The 14,537-nt window shown below is 46.9% G+C and overlaps 1 protein-coding gene across 7 annotated transcripts in view; it reads right to left on the bottom strand.

Moving 5' to 3' along the window:
* LINGO1 (leucine rich repeat and Ig domain containing 1) overlaps nt 1-14,537 on the bottom strand; it is a 667,101-nt gene that overhangs the window by 565,439 nt on the left and 87,125 nt on the right. The window lies entirely within an intron of this gene.

Below are 14,537 nucleotides of genomic sequence, written 5' to 3'. Positions count from 1 at the left end.
ACTGAAGTCACCATCTTGAAATGGCGGACCATTATCTGTCTTTATCGTTCCTAGAATTCCATAAGCAGGGACTATTATATCCAACGCTGGTAGGACAGATATGGCAGAATGTATTATTTGAAGAACAGGATATCGTGATTACTCATCCACAACCTTTAGTATTTATTTACCATTGTATAATGGGCAATTAAAGTCAACATCGACATGTTCCCAGACTATGGGGTCTATTTAGTTAGCCTTGGATGGAGATAAAGTCGCTGGAAATAAAGCATCAGCCAATTGGCTCCTAACTGCCCTGTCATTTATTTATTTATTTATTACCAGTTATTTATATAGCGCACACATATTCTGCAGCGCTTTACAGAGAATACTTAGCCATTCACATGAGTCCCTGCCCCAGTGGAGCTTACAATCTATTCCCTTCCACATGTACACACATTCACGCTAGGGTTAATTTTGTTGGGATCCAATTAACCTACCAGTATATTTTTGGATTGTGGGAGGAAACCGGAGTACCCGGAGGAAACCCACGAAAGTATGGGGAGAATATACAAACTCCACAGTTAGGGCCATGGTGGGAATTGAACCCATGACCTCAGTGCTGTGAGGCAGTAATGCTAACCATTACACCATCCGTACTGTCATAGGCTGTGTTTGAAAAATGACAGTTAGTAGCCAATTGGCTGGTACTTTACCTCCAGCGACTTTATCTCCATCCAAGGCTTAGTAAATAGACCCCAAAGTCAAGTAAGCCGGTTTCTGTTATTTTATGTAGAAAGAAGGGTGCATGTCATAAAGTTTTGAATATCCAATTCAACATGTTGCTTCACTGTGAGAAACCTTATCACGTAAAATGTGTTTGGTCTTGGCAATTCCTACATGACTGGCATGGGCAATGTCAAATATTCGCTTTCTCAAAGCAGCTGGTATGACAATTTTGTCTACTATGAGAATTATTGAATCATCATGCATCATTAGTTCTTGACAATGTTTATGAATTGTTCTAAAGTCATTTTCCTCATGTGTTGAAAATATAAACTGTACTAACCACCAATCATTGGAAATAATATAGTATTTAACAATAAATATTGTGCTGTTGAGCAGGTGATTCAGTGTGGGTCTGGAGGTATCCACCCAGACAAGGAACAAAAAGGGTGTGTGACCACACCTTGATGCTGCCTGTGGAGGCAGAGCCCAGTTGGGGTTCTAGCAGTCAGACAATCCAGGTGGGGACTGCTGTCACAGCCCTGTGTGCTGCCAGAGGTCTAGGAAACTGCATTCTTACCTGCAGGAGGCATGGAGAACCAGAAAACTCTGATACTGTATTTGTAAAGCTGTGGCAGCCAGCCAAGCCATACCAGAGCCTGTGATATACCTGAAGGAATCAGGCAAGACTTTGTGAGAGAGACTTTGTTTGCAGGCATATACCCAAGTATAATGAGGGGCTAAGCAGTGAGACAGTGCCCTACATAGGGCTAGGCTGCCTTTTATTTTTCATTTATGCTGACAGTAAATCACAATTTCATTTATTTACCTGAAACGCTGTGTATGGAGCCTAATTAACCACTTGCCTGGCATGGTGGCATCAGATGCGACCATACCAGCAAGAATCTTATCTGACGTGGTCGCAAAGGATACGACCAGTCAGATAAACAGTGTTAGCAGCGGCAGGGAAGAGAAACTTCTCTCCGCTGCTGCTCTCAGAGGGACCGTAAGGTCGATACTTCGATATTTACTCAGCTGAGTGATTATCGGTGGACATTGATTGACTTTAAATCATGTGCGACTACGCTTGCAGTGAGGATTCATTTGCAAGTGATTGACAGACTTGGACCATTTCTTAGAAGGTACCATGAAATGGAATGTTGTGACCATTTTCGGGTGTGTATCTGACTACATCTGTTATCCCGTAAGCAGAAAACATGACGCTAGCTTCTTAGTTACAGCAGCCATTCTGCCTGACCATAGGGTTACTCAGATGATTTATTATGGAAGGAACTGCAACCAGCATTGCGTATTTGTTTGCAGTTGCTGGGATCTGCGAGGCCACCAGTGGGCAATCAGCCAAATTGCTGTATCCTAGCTGGCTGTTTGGATTTTGGATATCAGCAGTGCTTGATGATCAGTCTGAATGGTAAAGGCAATGCCATAAAAAGAGAGGTGAAATTGTGTACAACGACACACTACTTCAAGACTTTCCCTTTCTGGCTGGGAGTAACGTTTATTCTCCTCTGTGAAACTGCAAGTAGCCCATGCTACAATTTGATGATCCCCATGGGTATTTAACTAAGTCAATAGCTCCAACCCAATCAAGTCTAGCATCGACCAGTTGCTGCACCAGGGTTGGTGACACCTGGTATGGCCTAGAGTACCTCCGCCGCGCACCGAATTTGTGCGCAAAGGAAAAGGGGGTATGGCCTTTCAGAAAGGGGCATGGCCTTGCAGAATCCCTCACTGATGTCACTGTGGGGCATTGACTTTTGGGAAGCACCCTATTACCGCACTTGGGGGTGGGGGGGTGCCTAGCGACACTGCAGCATCTGACTTCACAGGATTGAGTCCCAGAAGATGAGGCTGAGTGGTAGAAGTGTTGGATATTGGCATGAGAAGAAGTAACCAGGGAAGAGTTGAGGTGGCATTCAGAAGAAGAGCGAAGTGGATGAGAGGGAGTGTGGCAATAATTAAGTCAGAAATGTACGAGAGTGCAGAGAGCATAAGTGCTTTGTAAATGAGGGTTTGAAGTTTAAACTGGATTTGGAAGGGAACTGGAAGCCAAAGAAGTACGTTACATAGGGGGAGACCAATGTAGAATGGTTAGAAAGCCAAATGAGTGAGGAAGTAGGAAGGGGAAGGTCAAAAAAAGAGAAGGCTTAAGAGGTGGAGGTATAACTTCCCTAAGACTGGATACCAGAACAGCAGGTTTGTCCTCATGTTGGGGGACAGAGTAGCAGGTTTGCCACAGGCCTAGGAGCAAGTAGAGCAGTTTGTTCTCAAGCACAAAAGCAAAGAGGGATGTTTTTTCCTTAGGGCTAGGGAAACAGGTTTGTCCACAACATCTGGCAAGGTAGGCACCGCTGAGACCTTGGATAGATCAGTTATCTCAAAGACCTTTTATAGACCTTTTATAGGGTACTTTAATCAAAGCTCCCTGGACAGGAGGCAGTGACTGAAACCTCTGGACTAGACTCACTGACTGGAACCTTAGGACAGAATATATTAATTGCAGTCTGTCATAGGTAAGAGAGAAGGGACTTTCTTCATTTTCCAGTATACTCCATTAGAACGGGAATAGACTAACGAACAGCAAAAAGTCTTAATATCTGAATTAACCCCTGCAAAAGTTCCTCCATTTTTAAATACTAAGCAGTCATCAACAGTATGTCTAGTAGCACATTCCAGAGCACCACCCTTCAGCTGGGACAGCATCAAAACACTATTCACCCCTCTGTTGAGTAATGTACAATATTGTCTTGAAAATAATAAATTGGGTTAGAAAATCTGCCAATTGCAAATCACCTCAGGAAAAAGACTTGGGAACTGATAAAGCTGCTTTCTTAGTATTCTGAGAAAATCTGTGCATACTTGCAGGAGCTGGGAACCTTCCACCAGGCTCTAAGTAAAGCCAGAATATTCTGTTGAGAATGTGTGAAGATTTATGTCAACAGACATGGGTTGGTGAAAGCATAGCACTGTTTTTTGGCCTGGGTACATGCAGGAATAAACAACAGTTGGGAGTCCTTTATGCAAAAGATAAAAATCAGTGTTGCACATAGGTAACAGAGTCACAGTACTAAATGATTGACCCTTGATAAATCTTGATAAATAAGATAATGTGTATAATACGGTGCAGAGCAGGCAGGCTCTGAATGGGCCATCAAGGAGTGAGGGCAATCCCTAGGGGGCCATCTAAATTGTAGCTATGCCCTCTAGAGCAGGAGGGTGGGATCTATAGTGATGGTGACATTCCACAAAACATGGCACAAGCTGCAGTGCAGCTTCTTTTCGGGTCAGTCATTAGTGCTGTATTGATTTTACTTGTGTTGTGTACAGTTGGTGAGTTGGTCAATGAGATCCAGCAGCTGCGCACATTTGAGGATTGGTTAAATGTACTACTACATGAAAGTCTGCAAGGGGATAAGAGGAGTATGTGCTGATTGGAGAAGTCCATCACATGCACCTCTGACCCGTGGAGAAGCAGCAGCACAGCCTCATTCGGGTAAATCATTGTGAAGCTGTGCCTGCTCTCCTGGCTGACAGGCTTCTTGTCAGTACAGTGTTGCTCCCAGTTTGCTGTGTCAATCTTGCCTAGCACCCCTTTCCAAGTTGCTGTTCCTATCTCTTCAAGTACCACCACGCTGGCCTGCTCACAGTCCCAGCACACATTCTCCCAGTCCCAGCACACATTCTCCCAGTCTGTTGTTTCTTCCGCCGCAGTCCCACTCTGCTCTTCTTTTCTCTTTCAATCCCAGCACACATTCTCCCAGTCTGTGGTCCCTTCTCCTTTCAGTCCTAGCACCCCTGCTCTCAGTCTGCTGTCATTTCCACTCCCAGTCCCAGAACTCCTGCTTCTAGTCCCAGCAGCCCTGTTCCCAGCCTGCTGTTACTTTCCCTACCAGTCTCAGCACTCCTGCTCCCGGTCTGCTGTTTCTCCCCTTTCCAGTCTCAGCACTCCATCTCGCAGTCAGTGATGCTCACAAGCAGTGCTCTTTCTTCCTAGTCCCAGCACCTCTGGTCCCAGTTCCAGCATCTCTGCTCCCAGTCTGCTGTCACTTCCCCTACCATTCCTATCACCCCGCCCACAGTCCCAGGACTCCTGTTTCCATTTAGCTGTCACTACCACTCACAATTCCAGCACACCTGCTTCCTGTCTGCTGTTCCTCCCCTTTCCATTCCCAGTACCCCATCTACCAGTATACTTTTCTTTTCCTTCCTAGTCCCAGCACCCCTGCTCCCAGTCCTCCTACTCCTATCCTAGTGTTCCTCCCACTTCGAGTCCCAGTACCCCTGTTCCCAGTCTGCTGTCCCTCCCATGCCCCCTCCCAGTCCCCAATTCCCTATCTCAGTCCAAAGATGGACTAAGCTCCTCTTTCTTCTTTGCTGTTGACAAGTCAGTGTAGTCCTTTTTTTTGTTGAGGTGGGGGGAAGGGGAGCTGGGACCACTGGCGTATCTATAATGGGTACAGTGTGTGCTGTGCACATGGGCACCTGAGTCCAGAGGGGGCCCCCACCGCACACATTTCTAAATACTCACCCCTCCGGAGTCCCATGCCGACATCCGCGGCAGTGTTAAAAGTCCATGAAAATGGTGCAGCGGCCATTTTCACAGAGTCCTGTTAGAAACAACAACAGTGGCTGCGCTGTGTGTCAGCAGTCATATATAGAGAGCACAACGTGTAAAATGTAAATATATGTTATTTAATATTACAATATAAAACAGTAACAATTAAAATAAACAGCACACCTATATCTGTCTCAGGTGATTAGCAAAGTCCAGCCGTATGATCAATAATGGCTATAAAGGATAACTCATATTCCTCAATGTAAGAGGGAATGAGAATATTCAGTAAGTGCAATTCCAGATAATTATCTCTAACAGTCCCTGGGTAGATAGTTTTAAGCATAAGATACCTCTCCAAGTGGGCTGGTAACGATTAGCCGAGCGTCCCCGGCTAAAGAGTCCTGCGTTGCCCAATGTGCTGTGCAGCAGAGAGGAGATGCGGATGATCCCGGTAATTGGCGCCCGCCGCAGCGGAGAAAATAGACGGCAGCCTCCTATGGCAGTAGAGGCAGACCGACGGCTGTCACCTGCCGCAATGGTAAGTGGAAGACGGCTTCTTGTAGCGGTGAGCCGATCAATGATGGTAATGGTGAGATCGGTATGGATAGCACAGGGGTAAATCACCTGGACCAGGTGTGCCTGAAGGCGGGGTCCTGACGCGTTTCGTCACGATCACGTGACTTTATCACCGCTACAAGAAGCCATCTTCCACTTACCATTGCGGCAGGTGACAGCCGTTGGTCTGCCTCTACTGCCATAGGAGGCTGCTGTCTATTTTCTCCGCTGCGGCGGGCGCCAAGTACCGGGATCATCCACATCTCCTCCTGTTTATTTTAATTGTTACTGTTTTATATTGTAATATTAAATAACATATATTTACATTTTACACGTTGTGCTCTCGATTTATATATGACTGCTGACACACAGCGCAGCCACTGTTGTTGTTTCTAGTTTGTTCATCCATTTCTTCACATAGTGGTCATGGCAAGCGCAGTGTCTCAGGAGTTTAATTTTTGATTTTTTTCACTCATTTATCAATTAATCCATATTACGTGAGGCGCTGTATAAGTAGTTCCCTTTCGTTTTAATTCACAGAGTCCTGTGCATGCGCAGTACAAAAATCACTGAGAAAATGGCTGCAGCACCATTTTCCCGGAGATCTGCGCATGCGCATTAAAGTCTGAGCGCTCTACTGCTCAGACTCTCAGCACTGCCGGCAGAGAGTAGGGGGCTCGAACGGAGGAGGCTGCACCCGGGCCTCCTCCTCTCTTAAAGCGCCCCTGACTGGGGCAATAATTTATAATTTTTTAGTGTAGGGGGAAAGTGTTTTTTCCCCCTCTGTGGGGGCCATTGTGCTTGTTTTTTTATTCTGTGGGTGCTTTTTTTTTTATCGGTGGTGACATTGTTTTTTTTCCTGTGGTGGACAATATTTGTGTTTTTGTCCTGTGGGGTCCAATGTATGTATTTTTTTCCAGTAGGGGACAATGTGTGTGTTTTTTTCCCATGGGAAACTGATGATGTGCCTTGATAATTTTTAAATCTTGTTTGGTGTACCTTGAGTTGAAAATCACTGATGTATAAAATTACAGGTGAGATATATGAAGCAGTGAAACAAGTGGAGAAGTGAACCAGTAGAGACGTTGCCAATGACAGCCAATCAGCATTTTGGTAACATTTATCAAGTACATTCTATAAAATTATATGTACTGTAGCAGCAAATTGGTTGCCATGGGCCAGGGTCAGGGAAGGGAAGCCGCTGCGATCACTTCAGCCTGTCCGGGGCCAGAACTGACGTCAGACACCCGCCCTGCAAACGCTTGGACACGCCTGTGGTTTTCAAATCACTCCCTGAAAATGGTCAGTTGCCACCCACAAATGCCTTCACCGTGCCAATCTCCTTGCGATCGGCTGTGTGAATGGATTCTTCATAAAACCCATTGAACAACAACGATCCGCTTTGTATCCGTGTGACGCGCCTGCGCATTGCGGTGTATACGCATGCTCAGTTCTGACCTGATCGCAGCGCTGCAAAAAACGCTAGCGAGTGATCAGGTCTGCATGACCTCCTCTGTGACTTTATACAAATGCAGCTGAATGTTCAAGGACTGAGACGCCCACTTTCAGTATCCCTGCATACAGTAATACTAATTAATGTGTCCTCAGAAACCACCATCAGTCGCACCATCGAAACTTGAACCAGCTCTGTGGCAGGTACAGTTTCTCTATCTGCGCTCGCCTGCATTGACACTCTTGCAACACTCCCATAATACGCCCACTGAATGGACCAGTTTTGCATGCATTTTCAGCCACCACCCAGTCACAACCCAGGAATGTCCATCACATATCCACAACATTTCTGATACCGTTCATCTCAACCTCACCAGCACCGTTGTGCATGCACTATGTGCAACGCATGCACCATACAAGTTTTTAGATTTTTTTGTGCATGCGCAGTTGCAAAAAATCGACTACATGAACATCAGCATTACAGTACAGTACTGTATGTGCGTATTGTATGTCTCTGTAACGGCATATACACCAGTTGTATGTATACAGAACAGTAGCATACAGTATGTGTGTGATTGATTTCTCTTACCTGGACAGTAGAGGAACCAAAAAAGAGTATGACTCTTTTGGGGGGGGGGGGGGGGGGGCATGCTTATTTGCAAATGTATGTATTAACGTAACTTTTATTAATTGACAAACAAATTAAAATAAGTCTAAATGTCCGCTGACTCGTACTACTATTACTAGAATAAAAAAAAAGTGCACCTTAATATCCCCCCTCTCTCAGAGATTATTATATTGCTCTTCTAAGGAGAAAATGATCTCTCAGAGATTATTATATTGCTCCTCTAAGGAGAAAATGATGACACTCTTTTGTAACCATACTCCAATTATATTCACAGGATATGTCCAGATGTAGTTGCACAAATGATACACAGTGGAAACAATTATTTCTCCTTTTTGCACAAGTGTATCAAATTGTTTCCCAAGAAAATAAGATTTTACTTACCGATAAATCTATTTCTCGTAGTCCGTAGTGGATGCTGGGACTCCGTAAGGACCATGGGGAATAGCGGCTCCGCAGGAGACAGGCACAAGAATAAAAGCTTTAGGATCAGGTGGTGTGCACTGGCTCCTCCCCCTATGACCCTCCTCCAAGCCTCAGTTAGGATACTGTGCCCGGACGAGCGTACATAATAAGGAAGGATATTGAATCCCGGGTAAGACTCATACCAGCCACACCAATCACACCGTACAACTTGTGATCTGAACCCAGTTAACATTATGATAACAACGAAGGAGCCTCTGAAAAGATGGCTCACAACAACAACAATAACCCGATTTAGTTAACAATAACTATGTACAAGTATTGCAGACAATCCGCACTTGGGATGGGCGCCTAGCATCCACTACGGACTACGAGAAATAGATTTATCGGTAAGTAAAATCTTATTTTCTCTGACGTCCTAGTGGATGCTGGGACTCCGTAAGGACCATGGGGATTATACCAAAGCTCCCAAACGGGCGGGAGAGTGCGGATGACTCTGCAGCACCGAATGATAGAACTCCAGGTCCTCCTCAGCCAGGGTATCAAATTTGTAGAATTTAGCAAACGTGTTTGCCCCTGACCAAGTAGCTGCTCGGCAAAGTTGCAAAGCCGAGACCCCTCGGGCAGCCGCCCAAGATGAACCCACTTTCCTTGTGGAATGGGCTTTTACAGATTTTGGCTGTGGCAGGCCTGCCACAGAATGTGCAAGCTGAATTGTACTACAAATCCAACGAGCAATCGTCTGCTTAGAAGCAGGAGCACCCAGCTTGTTGGGTGCATACAGGATAAACAGCGAGTCAGATTTTCTGACTCCAGCCGTCCTGGAAACATATATTTTCAGGGCCCTGACAACGTCAAGTAACTTGGAGTCCTCCAAGTCCCTAGTAGCCGCAGGTACCACAATAGGTTGGTTCATGTGAAAAGCAGAAACCACCTTAGGGAGAAATTGAGGACGAGTCCTCAATTCTGCCCTGTCAGAATGAAAAATTAAGTAAGGGCTTTTATATGATAAAGCCGCCAATTCTGACACACGCCTGGCTGAAGCCAGGGCTAACAGCATCGTCACCTTCCATGTGAGATATTTTAAGTCCACAGTGGTGAGTGGTTCAAACCAATGTGACTTTAGGAACCTCAAAACAACATTGAGATCCCAAGGTGCCACTGGAGGCACAAAAGGAGGTTGTATATGCAGTACCCCTTTTACAAATGTCTGAACTTCAGGTACTGAAGCCAGTTCTTTCTGGAAGAAAATCGACAGGGCCGAAATTTGAACCTTAATGGGCCCTAATTTTAGGCCCATAGACAGTCCTGTTTGCAGGAAATGGAGGAAACGACCCAGTTGAAATTCCTCTGTAGGGGCCTTCTTGGCCTCACACCACGCAACATATTTTCTCGAAATGCGGTGATAATGTTTTGCGGTTACATCCTTCCTGGCTTTGACCAGGGTAGGGATGACTTCATCTGGAATGCCTTTTTCCTTCAGGATCCGGCGTTCAACCGCCATGCCGTCAAACGCAGCCGCGGTAAGTCTTGGAACAGACAAGGCCCCTGCTGGAGCAGGTCCTTTCTTAGAGGTAGAGGCCACGGGTCTTCCGTGAGCATCTCTTGAAGTTCCGGGTACCAAGTCCTTCTTGGCCAATCCGGAACCACGAGTATCGTTCTTACTCCTCTCCTTCTTATGATTCTCAGTACTTTTGGTATGAGAGGCAGAGGAGGGAACACATACACTGACTGGTACACCCACGGTGTTACCAGAGCGTCCACCGCTATTGCCTGAGGGTCCCTTGACCTGGCGCAATATCTGTCTAGTTTTTTGTTTAGACGGGACGCCATCATGTCCACCTTTGGTTTTTCCCAACGGTTTACAATCAGGTGGAAGACTTCTGGGTGAAGTCCCCACTCTCCCGGGTGAAGGTCGTGTCTGCTGAGGAAGTCTGCTTCCCAGTTGTCCACTCCCGGAATGAACACTGCTGACAGTGCTATCACATGATTTTCCGCCCAGCGAAGAATCCTTGCAGCTTTGCCATTGCCCTCCTGCTTCTCGTGCCGCCCTGTCTGTTTACGTGGGCGACTGACGTGATGTTGTCCGATTGGATCAATACCGCCTGACCCTGAAGCAGGGGTTTCGCTTGACTTAGGGCATTGTAAATGGCCCTTAGTTCCAGAATGTTTATATGAAGAGATGTTTCCATGCTTGACCACAAGCCCTGGAAATTTCTTCCCTGTGTGACTGCTCCCCAGCCTCTCAGGCTGGCGTCCGTGGTCACCAGGACCCAATCCTGAATGCCAAATCTGCGGCCCTCTAGTAGATGAGCACTCTGCAGCCACCACAGAAGAGACACCCTTGTCCTTGGCGACAGGGTTATCCGCTGATGCATCTGAAGATGCGATCTGGACCATTTGTCCAGTAGATCCCACTGAAACGTTCTTGCATGGAATCTTCCGAATGGAATTGCTTCGTAAGAAGCCACCATTTTTCCCAGGACCCTCGTGCACTGATGCACTGACACCTGGCCTGGTTTTAGGAGGTTCCTGACTAGCTCGGATAACTCCCTGGCCTTCTCCTCCGGGAGAAACACCTTTTTCTGGACTGTGTCCAGAATCATTCCTAGGAACAGTAGACGTGTCGTTGGAATCAGCTGCGATTTTGGAATATTTAGGATCCACCCGTGCTGACGTAACACTACCTGAGATAGTGCTACTCCGACTTCTAACTGTTCCCTGGACCTTGCCCTTATCAGGAGATCGTCCAAGTAAGGGATAATTAAGATGCCTTTTCTTCGAAGAAGAATCATCATTTCGGCCATTACCTTGGTAAAGACCCGAGGTGCCGTGGACAACCCAAACGGCAGCGTCTGAAACTGATAATGACAGTTTTGTACTACAAACCTGAGGTACCCTTGGTGAGACGGGTAGATTGGGACGTGGAGATAAGCATCCTTGATGTCCAGAGACACCATATAGTCCCCTTCTTCCAGGTTTGCTATCACCGCTCTGAGTGATTCCATCTTGTATTTGAACCTCTTTATGTAAGTGTTCAAGGATTTCAGATTTAAAATTGGTCTCACCGAGCCGTCCGGCTTCGGTACCACAAACAGCGTGGAATAATACCCCTTTCCCTGTTGTAGGAGGGGTACCTTGATTATCACCTGCTGGGAATACAGCTTGTGAATGGCTTCCAAAACTGCCTCCCTGTCGGAGGGAGACTTTGGTAGAGCAGACTTCAGGAACCGGCGAGGGGGAAACGCCTCGAATTCCAGTTTGTACCCCTGCGATACTACCTGTAGAATCCAGGGGTCCACTTGCGAGTGAGCCCACTGCGCGTTGAAATTCTTGAGACGGGCCCCCACCATGTCTGAGTCTGCTTGTAAAGCCCCAGCGTCATGCTGAAGACTTGGCAGAAGCAGGGGAGGGCTTCTGCTCCTGGGAAGCGGCTGCATGGTGCAGTCTTTTTCCCCTTCCTCTGCCCCGGGGCAGGAAGGAATGGCCTTTAGCTCGCTTGTACTTATGGGAACGAAAGGACTGAGTTTGAAAAGACGGTGTCTTTTTCTGCTGATGTGAAGTGACCTGGGGTAAAAAGGTGGATTTTCCAGCCGTTGCCGTGGCCACCAGGTCCGATAGACCAGCCCCAAATAACTCCTCCCCTTTATACGGCAATACTTCCATATGTCGTTTGGAATCCGCATCGCCTGACCACTGTCGCGTCCATAACGCTCTTCTGGCAGAAATGGACATAGCACTTACTCTTGATGCCAGGGTGCAAATATCCCTCTGTGCATCACGCATATATAGTAATGCATCCTTCAAATGCTCTATAGTTAACAGTATATTGTCCCTATCCAGGGTATCAATATTTTCAGTCAGGGAATCCGACCACGCGACTCCAGCACTGCACATCCAGGCTGAAGCGATTGCTGGTCGCAGTATAACACCAGTATGTGTGTATATACTTTTAAGAATATTTTCCAGCCTTCTATCTGCTGGTTCTTTGAGGGTGGCCGTATCAGGAGACGGTAACGCTACTTGTTTAGATAAACGTGTGAGCGCCTTATCTACCCTAGGGGGTGTTTCCCAACGCGTCCTAACCTCTGACGGGAAAGGATATAGTGCCAATAATTTTTTAGAAATTAGCAGTTTTTTGTCGGGGGAAACCCACGCTTTATCACACACCTCGTTTAACTCATCTGACTCAGGGAAAACTATTGGTAGTTTTTTCACACCCCACATAATACCCTTCTTTGTGGTACTTGTAGTGTCAGAAATGTTCAATGCCTACTTCATTGCCGTGATCATGTAACGTGTGGCCCTACTGGACATTACGTTTGTCTCCTCACCGTCGACACTAGACTCAGTATCTGTGTCTGGGTCTGTGTCGACCCACTGAGGTAACGGGCGTTTTAGGGCCCCTGACGGTGTCTGAGACGCCTGGACAGGCACTAATTGATTTGCCGGCTGTCTCATGTCATCAACCGTTCTTTGCAAAGTGCTGACATTATCACTTAATTCTTTAAATACGATCATCCAGTCAGGTGTCGACTCCCTAGGAGGTGACATCACTAACCCAGGCAATTGCTCCGCCTCCAGATCATTTTCCTCCTCGTACATGTCGACACACACGTACCGACACACAGCACACACACCGGGAATGCTCTGATAGAGGACAGGACCCCACAAGCCCTTTGGAGAGACAGAGGGAGAGTCTGCCAGCACACACCAAGCGCTATATATATATACAGGGATAACCTTATATAAGTGTTATTCCCTTATAGCTGCTGTTTATATAATTTTTAGCTGCCAATAGTGCCCCCCCTTCTCTTTTTTACCCTGATTCAGTAGCAAGTCTGCAGGGGAGAGTCAGGGAGCCGTCCTTCCAGCGGAGCTGTGAGGGAAATTGGCGCTTGTGTGCTGAGGAGATAGGCTCCGCCCCTTCACGACGTCCTTATCTCCCGCTCTTTCTGTAAAAATGGCAGGGGTTAAAATACATCCATATAGCCCAAGAGCTATATGTGATGTATTCTTTTGCCAACCTAAGGTATTATCTGTTATATTGCGTCTCAGGGCGCTCCCCCCCAGCGCCCTGCACCCTCAGTGACCGGAGTGTGAAGTGTGCTGAGAGCAATGGCGCACAGCTGCGGTGCTGTGCGCTACCTTAGTCTGAAGACAGGATCGTCTTCTGCCGCCGATTTCACCGGACCTCTTCGCTCTTCTGGCTCTGTAAGGGGGCCGGCGGCGCGGCTCCGGGACCCATCCAGGCTGAACCTGTGATCGTCCCTCTGGAGCTAATGTCCAGTAGCCTAAGAAACCCGATCCACTCTGCACGCAGGTGAGTCCGTTTCTTCTCCCCTTAGTCCCACGATGCAGTGAGCCTGTTGCCAGCAGGACTCACTGAAAATAAAAAACCTAAAATACACTTTTATTCTAAGCAGCTCAGGAGAGCCACCTAGCCTGCACCCTTCTCGTTCGGGCACAAAAATCTAACTGAGGCTTGGAGGAGGGTCATAGGGGGAGGAGCCAGTGCACACCACCTGATCCTAAAGCTTTTATTCTTGTGCCCTGTCTCCTGCGGAGCCGCTATTCCCCATGGTCCTTACGGAGTCCCAGCATCCACTAGGACGTCAGAGAAATACACCTTATACCTTAAGGACATACACACTTGCCGATAAAATGAGCGACGTCGCTAATTTTCCCCCTCTCTAAGCAACGTTGCTCATTTTATCGGCAAGTGTGTATGTCGCCAGCGACGACTGATGCGCAGCCCCGTGGGTCGGCAAGGATCGTCGCTGTCAGCAGTGCATGCATGCTCTATCTGGACGGTCATCCACGAGCTGCATGCACGGCCGGCGGAGGCGTGACGTCACTGAGCAATATGAACAGTCATATTGCACAGTGTGTACAGGCGGCCGCTGACCAGCCGGCCCGGGAGGGGGAAACACTAAACGACATCGCTCACATAGTGACATCGTCTAATGTGTATGGGCCTTAAGAAGAGTAATATAATAATCTCTGAGAGAGAGAAGATATCTTCATTATTAGACACACAGCTGATATATGACTGTGAAACATGTTTTTGTAACCATCCATTTGTCTATTAGTACACACGACAAGGCTCACTTTTTTATTCTAGTATGCTAGTAATAACGAGTCAGTGGGCATTTAGAATTGTTTCATATTTTAATTAGTTTGATAATTAGTAAACATTAAATT

This window comes from Pseudophryne corroboree, chromosome 6 (genome assembly GCF_028390025.1).
Source record: "Pseudophryne corroboree isolate aPseCor3 chromosome 6, aPseCor3.hap2, whole genome shotgun sequence".
Classification (NCBI taxonomy): domain Eukaryota; kingdom Metazoa; phylum Chordata; class Amphibia; order Anura; family Myobatrachidae; genus Pseudophryne; species Pseudophryne corroboree.
Note: the sequence above shows the minus strand (reverse complement) of the source record. Positions and strands in the feature narration are given on the sequence as shown.